Raw genomic sequence first — 15,043 nt, 5'->3', positions numbered from 1 at the left:
TTTATTGATTATATAATTATGGATTTTTTTAAAGCTTAAGCATTATACATTATGAAAAAGTTAATTCATTTTCATTGAACCTCTGAAAACCGTTCATATTTGTAATATTTAGCATATAGCGGGCAGATTACTTACAGTATTAAATCGACAATTTTAAGACATGTAAATCAGTGAAGACTAGAAAATATCTGCAAATAACACTTGAAAAATCATTTAACCTGAAACAGATAAATTAACACTCACTTTTCTTCAAACATATTGCACTAATAAACAAAGTGTATATGTGGCACATGCATAAAAAAAGACAAATTACTGACAGTATAACAATGAAACAATTGCAAAGAATTGGCCAAGGTGTTCTCCTGTTTAAGTGCATTGTTTAGTGTTTTCATGGTGTTCTGGGTGGCTGCTATGGCATTACTAAACATGTGTTAAGGTGTTCCCAGTGTTTTTAGTTCATTGTTATGTGGTTGCATTAATGTGATGAGTCACATGCTGGAGTTTAACACTTATGGTCAGGCATTTGTTCAGATCACTCAGCTATCTGCAGTAGTAATAGTGTTGCTTACCTTATCAAGCACTCTTAACTATAAATCCAGCAGCTGCAATGCAAACTGGGAAAACATGCATCGCTCTAGACTTATACATATAAAATGAAGCAGAGGCATGCTACCATATTTTATTCGCCAATTATTTTTTCCCATGGGCTACTATAAATATATCCCCATGACTGTATCATTACATTTACTGGTGCATATGAATTTTACTAATTAGTAATTAAAAGTCTATTATATACACTTTTTTTCACACATTTACATCATGCATTATATATTTAAATAATCACTTAAAATTTTCTCAATATTGTTATTTTAATTATCAAATTATATTATAAAGAGAATACCAGTAACCAAAGCAACCAAATTCTTCAACCAAATATTCAGTTTTCTGAATATGACACATTTAAAGTTATTAAATATAACTTTGAATGTCACTTTATTACATCAAAATTATAAACACTATCCCTTCTTTCTACTTTTTATTTTTCTTTATTATTTCTTTAATTTATATATTTTAAATTGTGGCTGGTACAAAACTGCTATGCTATGACAAATTCACCAATAAAAAGCTATAAAAATTGCAAACCATGCATTCAGAATTTCAGAAATTCATGTTGACTTGTTTGTTAACTTTTTTATTTATAAAAAAAAAAAAAAAAAAAAAAAAAAACCTGCCTTTCACTAACAGAATGAGATCACAAAATTAAGTGCAAGAAGTTGAAAAAATAAGGCAAATCTGATACTGACATCTAGTGGTGAAATACCAATAATTTCATTGAGATATTCTCACACTGTACACTGATTTTAGCCACTAATATTAGATAAAAATAAATAAATAAATAAAACCTTTTCAAGCAAAACAATGGCCTCTTAATATAATACTATATTAGTTGTTTAATAATATGTAGTTACATACATTTATATTAATGTCTGTTACTGTATATTTACTAGAAATTATATTTAAACAATTATCATAAATATAAAATAATATAAATCGTAGTCTTGTAGTCTGTTCAAACACTTGAATTGGCAAAGTCACATTAAACTAAAGTTAGCCGCATGTTTTATTTACACAACACTCGTCCATTATAGATTGATATTCATATTTAATATGCATTAAGCATTTACATGCATTAACATGTTTGGGTGCCCAAAGCTCAGGCAAATTTCTTCAGCAAATGTTATTCATCATGAGCGCTTCATGTTTTTCTGGGAATAAATATTTGGGGCAAGGGTTCCTGCAATCACTCTCACCCCACATGTGTAAAATCTGCAGGCAATATAACCCACAGTGTGTCCCGCAGCAAACGTCTGACGGGCTTCTCCATATAAGCGTTTATGGTCTGACTGATAGTATAGCCCGTGTTCAGACTTAAACCAGTTTACCAATTCCATTATGCTAAGCCCGAGCACTCTCACCGCTGATGAATGATTATAAAAATACATAATCTCCAGAGGTACCATCATTGCACTACTACAGGGAAATTTCATTCATTCTATCCAATTTTTCCCTTATTTAAAAAAGAAATTACTGGCCCCCAGTAATCAGATATACAGGCGGGCTGTTTCTGGAGTTAAGCCCAACTTCTATTAGGATTTCGTCTTCTCTCATTTTTAGCAAACACGTACACACCGAGATACTCGAGGGCTCATTTGGACAGGCCCCTTCCTTAGTTTCAATGTTTTTAATGCATTTATATGATGAAATCCATCTTTAATACTTGAGTTAGAATGCTGATTGTCTCGGATGCTAACACAATTCATACACTAGCTATATATTACTTTTTTTTACACACGTCTTTCCATGTGAAAATGAAGTATAGTTGACAGAATTGCTAGTATTTTAAAAGGTTTCATTAACATTAATTAACTAGTTAACATGAACTAAGAATGAATAAGCATTCATAAATCTTAGATAATGTTCATTTTAACATTTTAACTGTTAATATTAATAATAGTAATGCACAGTGAACATGAACATTTTTGTTAACTAACATCAATAAAGGTTGATAAATGTTAATACATTAACAAATGAGACCTTAACGTAATAATATATATGATTATTGCAATTAAATATCAATTTATATACAATGCAACTTAAGAGTTCTTTTTTGTTTTGGCTCACTTAAGTAGGACTTGAGCATATCTTTGTACACAATTATTTATAATAATTTCTATAGTCTTGGGTATATTGGTTATATTGTCTTGGAAATATGGATAAAACTTGTACTGCTGAATGCACTGACAGGCATTTATGGTAAAAATAATTTTAACATACTGTAATGTAATTTCTATCAAAGTTGTACATCATGCATTGTACTTACAATTTGCAATGATGGAGTTGCAATTTAGTACATTTAAAATATATTAACTTTAAATGTAATATCAAATAACAATAGATTTAAAATTTGAATCAAGTACTTCACATGTTAGTCAACACATCAAAATAAGTGTACTTCTTTAAAGCACCACAAAATATAATTAAAACAATGATTTAAAGTGTACTTTTCATTTTAGTGCACTTAATGTACTTAAGTGTGTAAAAAAAAAAGAAAAAAGAAACACTAACCCCCGGTTTCACAGACCAGGCTCAAGTCTAGTTCCAGACTAAAATGTAAGTCTGAGCGGTTTCAACTAAAAGAAACTTGCACTGATTGATCTTAAAATAGGTCAGCACCCTTGTTTCGTCTCAAGATGCACACCAGTAATGTGTTTTTTATTTTATTATTATTTTTTTTAAGGCACGTTTATAAACATTACTTAAATGTCTTAATTAAACTATGGCCTAATCCAGGCTTAGTCTAAGCCCTGTCTTTGAAACCAGGCCTAAATCACTTAAGTGGGCTTTTATTTTATTAATATTATATTAACTGCAAGTACAGTTTTTAAATATATATATATATACACACACACACTCACCTAAAGGATTATTAGGAACACCTGTTCAATTTCTCATTATTGCAATTATCTAATCAACCATCACATGGCAGTTGCTTCAATGCATTTAGGGTTGTGGTCCTGGTCAAGACAATCTCCTGATCTCCAAACTGAATGTCAGAATGGGAAAGAAAGGGGATTTAAGCAATTTTGAGCGTGGCATGGTTGTTGGTGCCAGACGGGCCGGTCTGAAATATTTCACAATCTGCTCAGTTACTGGGATTTTCACGCACAACCATTTCTAGGGTTTACAAAGAATGGCGTGAAAAGGGAAAAACATCCAGTGTGTGGCAGTCCTGTGGGCGAAAATGCCTTGTTGATGCTAGAGGTGAGAGGAGAATGGGCCGACTGATTCAAGCTGATAGAAGAGCAACTTTGACTGAAATAACCACTCGTTACAACCGAGGTATGCAGCAAAGCATTTGAGAAGCCACAACACGCACAACCTTGAGGCGGATGGGCTACAACAGCAGAAGACCCCACCGTGTACCACTCATCTCCAAATAGGAAAAAGAGGCTACAATTTGCACGAGCTCACCAAATTTGGACAGTTGAAGACTGGAAAAATGTTGCCTGGTCTGATGAGTCTCGATTTCTGTTGAGACATTCAGATGGCAGAGTCAGAATTTGGCGTAAACCGAATGAGAACATGGATCCATCATGCCTTGTTACCACTGTGCAGGCTGGTGGTGGTGGTGTAATGGTGTGGGGGATGTTTTCTTGGCACACTTTAGGACCCTTAGTGCCAATTGGGCATCGTTTAAATGCCACAGCCTACCTGAGCATTGTTTCTGACCATGTCCATCCCTCTATGACCACCATGTACACATCCTCTGATGGCTACTTCCAGCAGGATAATGCACCATGTCACAAAACTCTACACAAATGACCCCCACAGTCACCAGATCTCAACCCAATAGAGCATCTTTGGGATGTGGTGGAACGGGAGCTTCGTGCCCAGGATGTGCATCCCACAAATCTCCATCAACTGCAAGATGCTATCCTATCAATATGGGCCAACATTTCTAAATAATGCTTTCAGCAACTTGTTGAATCAATGCCACGTAGAATTAAGGCAGTTCTGAAGGCGAAAGGGGGTCAAACACAGTATTAGTATGGTGTTCCTAATAATCCTTTAGGTGAGTATATATATACTTTTAAGATTTCAAGTACATCATAAGTGCACGTTAAAGGGTTCATCTGCTCAGTATCTGTCAGAAAGTTGGAGACTGTTTAATACAAATAAAAAAATTTTCTATCATTATTAAATAATCTCAGTTTATATTTTCTCAGATTTCCATTCTGTGACACTCTGGTTTGGTGTCATAAAGTTTGTAAACATCAGTGTTTTGAGCTAGACCCATATAGTGCACGTAACTCTTCTAAAATCCTCCTGAATGAAAAATTATAACTATCTTCTCATAATCAGACAAAACTGAAGAGGCTGACACGGGAGCGAGTGTATCTATTAGTTTGCGCCCCGCACATGTCCAATTTCTCTTCAATCTGTGTTGCTTTTTTTAAGCTATAATTGAAAATTAGCCGTACATCTTTTTTTTTGGAGAAGGGTAATTTATCACGGCCCATTGTTCCTCCATGACACTTTAGCCCTGCCACTAACAAGGCTTCGGGAGACAGCGGATCTGCTGTACGGATGGATTTTTTACTGCTTTGTTGCTAATTGTGGCCTCCTTTCTATTGAATGGTGAGTCGAGTAAAAGAGCTTGTTGGCTCGATGCAGTGGAGCTCTCTGGCCCTCTCAGACTATTATCACAGATACTCTTGATCTTTTCAAAAGCAGGAAATATATTTTTTTCCCTCCTGTACAGGAAAAAATGTAATTTGCAATGCATCCATTAGTTCTTCATTAAAGCAAGATTAAATTGCACTGCAAATCACATCTGCCTTTGGATGATTAAAGGGTGGCATTTTATAGGCCAAAACTAATTACTAGTCCAAATGAATGAGAGAAAAAAAAAACAGGCATGTTTTTACATTAGATAGTGTGGTTTGTAATTAGATTGAAGCTAATTCCACTATTTCATCTCTTTTAATGAGATGAGCCTGTCCTCATCTTTCCCCTCATTCTTGTCAACCGGCACTATAATGGCTCCAAATGTATAATTTTGATAATACAGAGAGTTTATAATAATGAAATTTCCAAGTAACCTGCTACAAGTGACTGTTCCATCCTGTATTCAATTATTATACAAGGAGGTGGTGAACTGATGTCTAAAAAGAACGATTTCTGAGTCCCAGTTTTACGAGGAGTCTTCATCAGTCTGTAAGTTTGTATTGAGTCATGATATGTGCTTGTTATGATGCACTTGGTGGTGCTAGGGCACTGATATTAGTTCATAAGGTGTTCAGAGTGGTTGCTAGCATTTGCAAGTTCATGCGTTGCTTCGTGGTTACTAAGGTGTTCTGTGTGGTTGCTAGGGTGTTGCTAAGTTTGTATGGTATCCCGGGTGGTTGCTAGGCTGTTGTTATGCTCAAGTGTTTTTGAGTGGTTACTAAGGTGTTCTGTGTGGTTTCTAGGGTGCTGCTAAGCGGTTGTTATTGTGTTTAGGGTGGTTGCTAGGACTTTGCTATAATCAACAGTTTTAATCAACGAACTAGAAAAAACTAAAAACGTCCAAACCAAGTTAAGATTAACAATTTAATTGAGGTTCAACAAATAAAAAACAGAAGCAATATGGATAAACAAAAATAAAAATCTTTTATTAAGTCTTTAATAAAAATACTGATCATAATATAGATGTACTCTGTTTGACAGAAACCTGGCTAAAACCTGATGATTACATTATTTTAAATGAGTCCACCCCCCAAGATTACTGTTATAAACATGAGCCGCATTTAAAAGGCAAAGGTGGAGGTGTTGCTTCAATTTATAACAACGTTTTCAGGATCTCTCAGAGAGCAGGCTTCAAGTATAACTCGTTTGAAGTAATGGTGCTTCATATAACATTATCCAGAGAAACAAATGTTAATGATAAATCCTCTGTTATGTTTGTACTGGCTACTGTATACAGGCCACCAGGGCACCATACAGACTTTATTAAAGAGTTTGGTGATTTTACATCCGAGTTAGTTCTGGCTGCAGATAAAGTTTTAATAGTTGGTGATTTTAATATCCATGTTGATAATGAAAACGATGCATTGGGATCAGCATTTATAGACATTCTGAACTCTATTGGTGTTAGACAACAAGTTTCAGGACCTACTCATTGTCGAAATCATACTCTAGATTTAATACTGTCACATGGAATTGATGTTGATGGTGTTGAAATTATTCAGCCAAGTGATGATATCTCAGATCATTATTTAGTTCTTTGCAAAATTCATATAGCCAAAATTGTAAATTCTACTTCTTGTTACAAGTATGGAAGAACCATCACTTCTAACACAAAAGACTGCTTTTTAAGTTATCTTCCTGATGTATCCAAGTTCCTTAGCATATCCAAAACTTCAGAACTTGATGATGTAACCGAAACTATGGACTCTCTCTTTTCTAGCACTTTAAATACAGTTGCTCCTTTACGCTTAAGGAAGGTTAAGGAAAACAGTTTGACACCATGGTATAATGAGCATACTCGCACCCTAAAGAGAGCAGCCCGAAAAATGGAGCGCAGCTGGAGGAAAACAAAACTAGAGTTATTTTCGTATTGCTTGGTGGGAAAGTAACCTATCCTACAGAAAAGCATTAAAAACTGCTAGATCCGATTACTTTTCTTCTCTTTTAGAAGAAAACAAACATAACCCCAGGTATTTATTCAATACAGTGGCTAAATTAACGAAAAATAAAGCCTCAACAAGTGTTGACATTTCCCAACATCACAGCAGTAATGACTTTATGAACTACTTTACTTCTAAAATCGATACTATTAGAGATAAAATTGTAACCATTCAGCCGTCAGCTACAGTATCACATCAGACAGTGCACTATAGACCCCCTGAGGAACAGTTCCACTCATTCTCTACTATAGGAGAGGAAGAATTGTATAAACTTGTTACATCATCTAAACCAACAACATGTATGTTAGACCCTATACCATCTAAGCTCCTACAAGAGGTGCTTCCAGAAGTCATAGATCCTCTTCTGACTATTATTAATTCCTCATTGTCATTAGGATATGTCCCCAAAACCTTCAAACTGGCTGTTATTAAGCCTCTCATCAAAAAACCACAGCTTGACCCCAAAGAACTAGTTAATTATAGACCAATCTCGAATCTCCCTTTTCTGTCCAAGATAAAAGGTGGTATCCTCACAATTATATTCCTTCTTAGAGAAAAATGGTATATGTGAGGATTTCCAGTCAGGATTTAGACCGTATCATAGTACTGAGACTGCTCTCCTTAGAGTTACAAATGATCTGCTCTTATCATCTGATCGTGGGTGTATCACTCTATTAGTTTTATTGGATCTTAGTGCTGCGTTTGACACAACTGACCACAACATTCTTTTGCATAGACTTGAATACTTTGTTGGCATCAGTGGAAGTGCATTAGCATGGTTTAAATCATACTTATATGACCGCCATCAGTTCGTAGCAGTGAATAAAGATGTATCCTATCGATCACAAGTGCAGTATGGAGTACCTCAAGGCTCAGTACTAGGGCCGCTACTCTTCACGCTTTATATGTTACCCTTGGGAGATATCATCAGGAAACATGGTGTTAGCTTTCACTGTTATGCTGATGATACTCAACTCTATATTTCTTCGCAGCCCGGTGAAACACACCAATTTGAAAAACTAAAGGATTGCATAGTCGATATAAAAAACTGGATGACGAGTAATTTCTTACTGCTAAATTCTGAAAAAACAGAGGTGTTAATTATAGGACCTAAAAACTCCGCTTGTAATAACCTAGAACACTGTCTAAGACTTGATGGTTGCTCTGTCAATTCTTCATCATCAGTTAGGAACCTAGGTGTGCTATTTGATCGCAATCTTTTCTTAGAAAGCCACGTTTCTAGCATTTGTAAAACTGCATTTTTCCATCTCAAAAATATATCTAAATTACAGCCTATGCTCTCAATGTCAAATGCAGAAATGTTAATCCATGCATTTATGACCTCAAGGTTAAATTATTGTAATGCTTTATTGGGTGGTTGTTCTGCACGCTTAGTAAACAAACTACAGCTAGTCCAAAATGCAGCAGCAAGAGTTCTTACTAGAACCAGGAAGTATGACCATATTAGCCCGGTCCTGTCAACACTGCACTGGCTCCCTATCAAGCATCGTATAGATTTTAAAATATTGCTTATTACCTATAAAGCCCTGAATGGTTTAGCACCTCAGTATTTGAATGAGCTCCTTTTACATTATAATCCTCTACGTCCGCTACGTTCTCAAAACTCAGGCAATTTGATAATACCTAGAATATCAAAATAAACTGCGCGCGGCAGATCCTTTTCCTATTTGGCGCCTAAACTCTGGAATAACCTACCTAACATTGTTCGGGAGGCAGACACACTCTTGCAGTTTAAATCTAGATTAAAGACCCATCTCTTTAACCTGGCATACACATAACATACTAATATGCTTTTATTATCTAAATCCGTTAAAGTATTTTTAGGCTGCATTAATTAGGTAAACCGGAACCGGAAACACTTCCCATAACACCCTATGTACTTGCTACATCATTAGAAGAATGGCATCTACGCTAATATTTGTCTGTTTCTCTCTTGTTCCGAGGTCACCGTGGCCACTAGATCCAGTCTGTGTCCAGATCAGAGGGTCACTGCAGTCACCCAGATCCAGTACGTATCCAGACCAGATGGTGGATCAGCACCTAGAAAGGACCTCTACATCCCTGAAAGACAGTGGAGACCAGGACAACTAGAGCCCCAGATACAGATCCCCTGTAAAGACCTTGTCTCAAAGGAGCACCAGGACAAGACCACAGGAAACAGATGATTCTACTGCACAATCTGACTTTGCTGCAGCCTGGAATTGAACTACTGGTTTCGTCTGGTCAGAGGAGAACTGGCCCCCCAACTGAGCCTGGTTTCTCCCAAGGTTTTTTTTCTCCATTCTGTCACCGATGGAGTTTCGGTTCCTTGCCGCTGTCGCCTCTGGCTTGCTTAGTTGGGGACACTTCATCTACAGCGATATCGTTGACTTGATTGCAAATAAATGCACAGACACTATTTAATTGAACAGAGATGACATAACTGAATTCAATGATGAACTGCCTTTAACTATCATTTTTTCATTATTGACACTGTTTTCCTAATGAATGTTGTTCAGTTGCTTTGACGCAATGTATTTTGTTTAAAGCGCTATATAAATAAAGGTGACTTTGACTTTAACAGTTGCCAAGGTGCTCTGTGTGGTTGCTAGGGAGTAGCTAAGTTGTTAGGGTGTTCCAGGTGGTTGTTAGGCTTTGCTGTGTGGTTTCTAAGTGTGTGTGGGTCGCTTTTCTAGCAATGATAAGTGGTTGTTACAGACTTCGTAGTGGTTGCTAGGATATTAGTAGATGGTTGTTATGGTGTTCAGAGTGGTTGCTAGGCTAAAGCTGTGCTAAAGTTCACAACACTGCAGTGACGCTGCTGGAGTGTTATCTCTGTTATTTGGCGCACCAGAAAACACGTCAGCAGTGTCACTGCGGAGTCGTGAACTCTCTCACAACAGACACGGAAGAGAAGACAATGCTGAATAAAGTCGTCGTTTTTGCTATTTTTGGACCAAAATGTATTTTCGATGCTTCAAAATATTCTAACTGACCCTCTGATGTTACATGGACTACTTTGATGATGTTTTTCTTACCTTTCTGGACATAGACAGCAGTGTTGGGGAAAGTTACTTTTAAAAGTAATGCCTTACAATATTGCGTTACTCCCTAAAAAAGTAACTAAATACGTTACTTAGTTACTTTTTATGGAAAGTAATGTGTTACATTACTTTTGCGTTACTTTCACGTTACTTTTTAAATATGAGCAGGGCTTGATTGTTTTTAATATAAGAAGTTCTATTTACAGCAAATGTAAAAGCCCTTTCACACCAAAAAGTGTAATGAATAAACCTCAGGCTGAAGGAAAAGTCAATTCACGTCTGTACAGTAGAACACAGGAGAAGAAGGTTCAACACTCTTCAGCAATAAAAAAAAAAACAATGAAGCACAATTGTTAGTTTATCTTAAGTCATTTTTTAATTATTAGTATGGTTGAACTGGATCATTAAAGGTCAGCAGCAAAGACACTGTTAATAAAATGGGAATAGATACATGTGTTATTTAATATATTTAGTTATTGCAGGTTTGCGTCATATTCTGAGTTTGCATTTCACTGTTTTGATTAATTTTGATGAATAATAAATCTGTTTTGTTTTTTGTTTTGTGAGTGGGATGAATTAATGCACATTCACATTTAGTCTAGAACTAAAGTAACATGTTCACACAGCGCACACAACGCCTCTGTACTTCCGATTTCTCCCAATATGGGAACAGGAGGCTTGTCAGTCAAAAAATGGGAATACAAAGTAACTGGCGTTACTTTTTTGAAAAAGTAACTCAGATATTTTCTTGTAAATTAAAAAGTAATGCGTTTACTTTACTTTACTTGAAAAAAGTAATCTGATTACATAACTCGCATTACTTGTAATGCATTACCCCCAACAGTGATGGACAGTATACCGTACACACAGCTTCAATGGAGGGACTGAGAGCTCTCGGACTAAATCTAAAATATCTTAAACTGTGTTCAGAAGATAAATGGAGGTCTTACTGGTTTGGAACGACATGAGGGTGAGTTATTAATGACATAAATATGATTATTGGGTGAACTAACCCTTTAATTATTTACTTTTTATGGAAAGAAATGCATTATGCTACTTCCATGTTACTTTTTTAAATATGAGTAGGGCTTGATTGTTTTTAATATAAGAAGTTCTAAGAAGTTCTATTTATAGTAAATGTAAAAGCCCTGTCATGCCAAAAGTGTAATGAATAAACCTCAGGCTGAAGGAAACATAAATTCACATCTGTAGAGTAAAACACATGTTCAACACTCTTCAGCAATAAAAAACCACACACACACACACAAAGTAATTTTTGCTTATTAGTATGGTTGAACTGGATCATCAAAGGTCAGCAGACAAATTAACATATTTAATTTAATTCACTGTTTTAATTCATTTTAATGAATACTAAATCTGTTTATTTTATTTTATTATTTATTTATTTTTGCTAGTGTGTTGAATTAATGCACATTCACATTTAGTCTAGAACTACATCATGTTCACACAACACACACAACGCCTCTGTACTTCTGATTTCTCCCGATATGGGGACAGGAGACTTGTCAGTCAGTGAATGGGAAAACAGAAACAACTGGTGTTACTTTTTTGAAAAAATAAATACATATATTTTCTTTTAAATTAAAAGGTAATGCATTACTTCACTAGTTACTTGAAAAAAGTAATATGATTATGTAACTCGCGTTACTTGTAACGCATTACCCCCAACACAGCTGCTGCGTGATTACTAAGGTTTTCTGGGTGGCTGCTAGGAAGTCGCTAAGTGTTAGTTATGGTGTTTGGGGTGGTTGCTAAGGCGTCCTGGTTGGTTGCTAAGGTAGTTATCAAGATGTGCAGGGTGGTTTCTTGCGTGATTTGCTATGCATTTGTTAAAGTGTGTAGGTTAGTTCCTATAATGTGGCTAAATAGTTGCTAGGGGTTGATAAGAGGTTGTTATGGCATTATTGGTGGCTTCTAGGGCTTTGTTATTGGTCAGGTTGTTCTGATTGCTAGGGCAGTGCTGGATGGTTACTTTTTTGGAGGGGGGTGGAGTATCCCATTAAGTGTTTGATCAGATAAAACACCTAATACATAAAAATACTACTTTCTAACTTACAGTACCAGCACTAAATATTGATAACATAATCTACATTGATCTAATTGATTAATTTGCTATTTTTGTGGAATAAAAATGTACTAACTCAAGCAAAATTCATCACAGTAATGATTACTGTGGGAAAGAGTTGACTTTCCCCAAATGTATAAACATGGCAGTTTTCCAGCAAGGTCCAGACTACCTTTCCTTGCAAAAAATATATGCAGTAGCACTAATTTTTAGAGCCGGAATCAGCCCATTTCTGCTGAAGTGAGATTTTGTGCCACCGTCCGCAGTTGTTCCAGGAATTCAAACCTCATAAGGTTTCAGCAGGAGCTTATGCTAAGCTTGTTAGTGTTTCTGATGCCACGTGTGACAGCGCCACAGAATTACCATAAATCAGCAGAATTAAACTATGATCTTCAACAGCATGTTTCAAACTGGCCAACACAAGTTTGCAATATGCTGCACAGAATATTATGATAACAAACCATTCTAAATACCCATAATCTGCTTATGTCCCAGGTTCATATATATGTATATATATATATATATATATATATATATATATATATTCCGAAGTAGCACTTTTCTCCATCCCACACATGTTCCCGCACAACATCAACAGACGGAAACATTCGCATTTGATATAAAAACAAGTTTTTAGATGGCACAGTTTCAATGTTGACACAGATGAGATAATGCATAATGTAATAGGAATGTTACTGCTGGCCGAGGTTCAAATTTGCATGTCTTTTGGAGGCGGCATTCAAATAATGATACAAAGGACATCCTGCATTTCATCAGATGTGAATTCTAATGTCGCTTTAACTCAGAGCAAATGATTCTGTGCTGTAATAAGAAGCTTTCAGAATTATGTTGGGGGGGGCAGAAAATTGCAAGTACCTGGCACTTTTATCTTTGAATTCACTTGTGCACAAGCCAAAAAAAAAAAACCTTTCTTTGGTTACATTCCATCAGTATGAGTAATAACATTGTGAAAATTGTATGCATGCTAATGATAAACAGAAATCCACCTACTTTTCGATAAAATTAGTTTAATTTTCCCATGCCCAGTGCTAGCTGGCCTTTCATAAATTACTTATGCACATCTATTATTAAAAAGGGGAAATCAAATTAGAAAGTGTTCATATCTCTTCACTGGATTTAACCAAGGCCGGTCCCAGCAACCAGAGTCAGCACTTTTTCTCTATCCTGTCTCGAGAATTCTGCTCTCTTGAAATTCCCATCCGCGTGTTTGAGTATTTCTATAGTGCTGTTGTAGACTCAGAGACTCTGGGTTTGCCAAATTAACCCAAATCTTTTCTAGGGCATGAGTGTAATGCAATTCACAGGCTTTTCTAAGCTTGTATATTCAAATGCGTTTGAATACATGGGATGGCGCAGTACCAAATGTCAACTCTCAGAAAAGCATGTTCGGCGCTAATCGTGTTGTATCATCAGTTATTGCCACAACAACAAGCCTAGAGACACGGCGCACAAGGATGGCACAATATCCACTCATTTGAATAGTGATTTGTTGCAAGTGAATTTGCTTACTGTAATTTTTCTTAAGTTGGATTGGATGTTTTTTTTTTGCATTGTTTAAACTAAAATGTCTGAACGTAGCCTTTTGAAAGTGCCGAGTAAAATAGTGTTTAAAGTCACTTCCACCACATAATTTCATTAAATACAACAGTCCTACATCGCTTGGGATGTGGTGGAAATGACAGAATTTCATGGTTACGTGTTAAAACATTTATTCCCGCTCTAATGCCTCGCCTCATAGGTTTACATTTAGGCCTACATTACTGTAAATATGTATTTTATTTTCTATTCTGCAGTCTTTGCATCACTGATATATTAAGCTTACCTTGTATTCAACCCAGAACATTTCTGTAAATAGCCTAAATAGTTTTTGTAAGGTGGGGCGGCAGTAACCGTTGCTGTTCGAAATTTCGCGGGCGATTTGAATTCAATTAAACCTTTTGAATGGTTTCGCGTGAGGGCGAAAAACCAATTCCCTGGCGTGATTTCATTCATGTTATAGTTGGTCACGCGAATTCGGACTCTGACCAATAGAAAGCTGTTTCTTTGGTCTAAAAGTTACTTCTGTGCGATGTGCTTCAGTAAAATTTGGACTGTTTTTTGCCTCGAAATTTCGCGTTGGTACCATGGTTGGTACGTGTGACTGCACCTAGGTCACAGCCACATGTTCTTATGAAAATAAATGATTAAACAAAAATACAAACACACAAGGATTGGATGGGCTACAGCTGGAAGATTACAATTATTTATTGTTATTCTAATGAAGGTCTATTCCTTTAAAGGAATTGTGCAAGAAGTTTAAAGAGTCTGTTATGTTCTAATTATTCAAAAACTTAAGGCACTGGTAGGACTTTATGTTCATTTTCGAACATGAAGTCATGCTCCAAGAACTCAATACTTCCTTTAGCTCAACCAAAAGATGTATTTTTCCTGTTTCGGCTTGAATTGAAAGCCTCTTCATAGTCAGCATGTTCCTCAGTCTGATTATCCCTTCAGAGAATAGCTTCGTGCAAACCAAATTTCTCCCCTGAAAGAGCCTGGCCAGTTTTCCATCACTGAGTGGCACAGAGGGATGATGGGTAATTCCTGGCTGGAAAATCTGCCATTTCATCAAACGCAGTCATGTCTGTCCTAAGCCCACAGCCATTATTACCACTTACTCAAGG

This window comes from Carassius carassius, chromosome 48 (genome assembly GCF_963082965.1).
Source record: "Carassius carassius chromosome 48, fCarCar2.1, whole genome shotgun sequence".
Classification (NCBI taxonomy): Eukaryota; Metazoa; Chordata; class Actinopteri; order Cypriniformes; family Cyprinidae; genus Carassius; species Carassius carassius.
The sequence above is the reverse complement of the archived record's forward strand: the minus strand, read 5'-3'. Positions refer to the sequence as shown.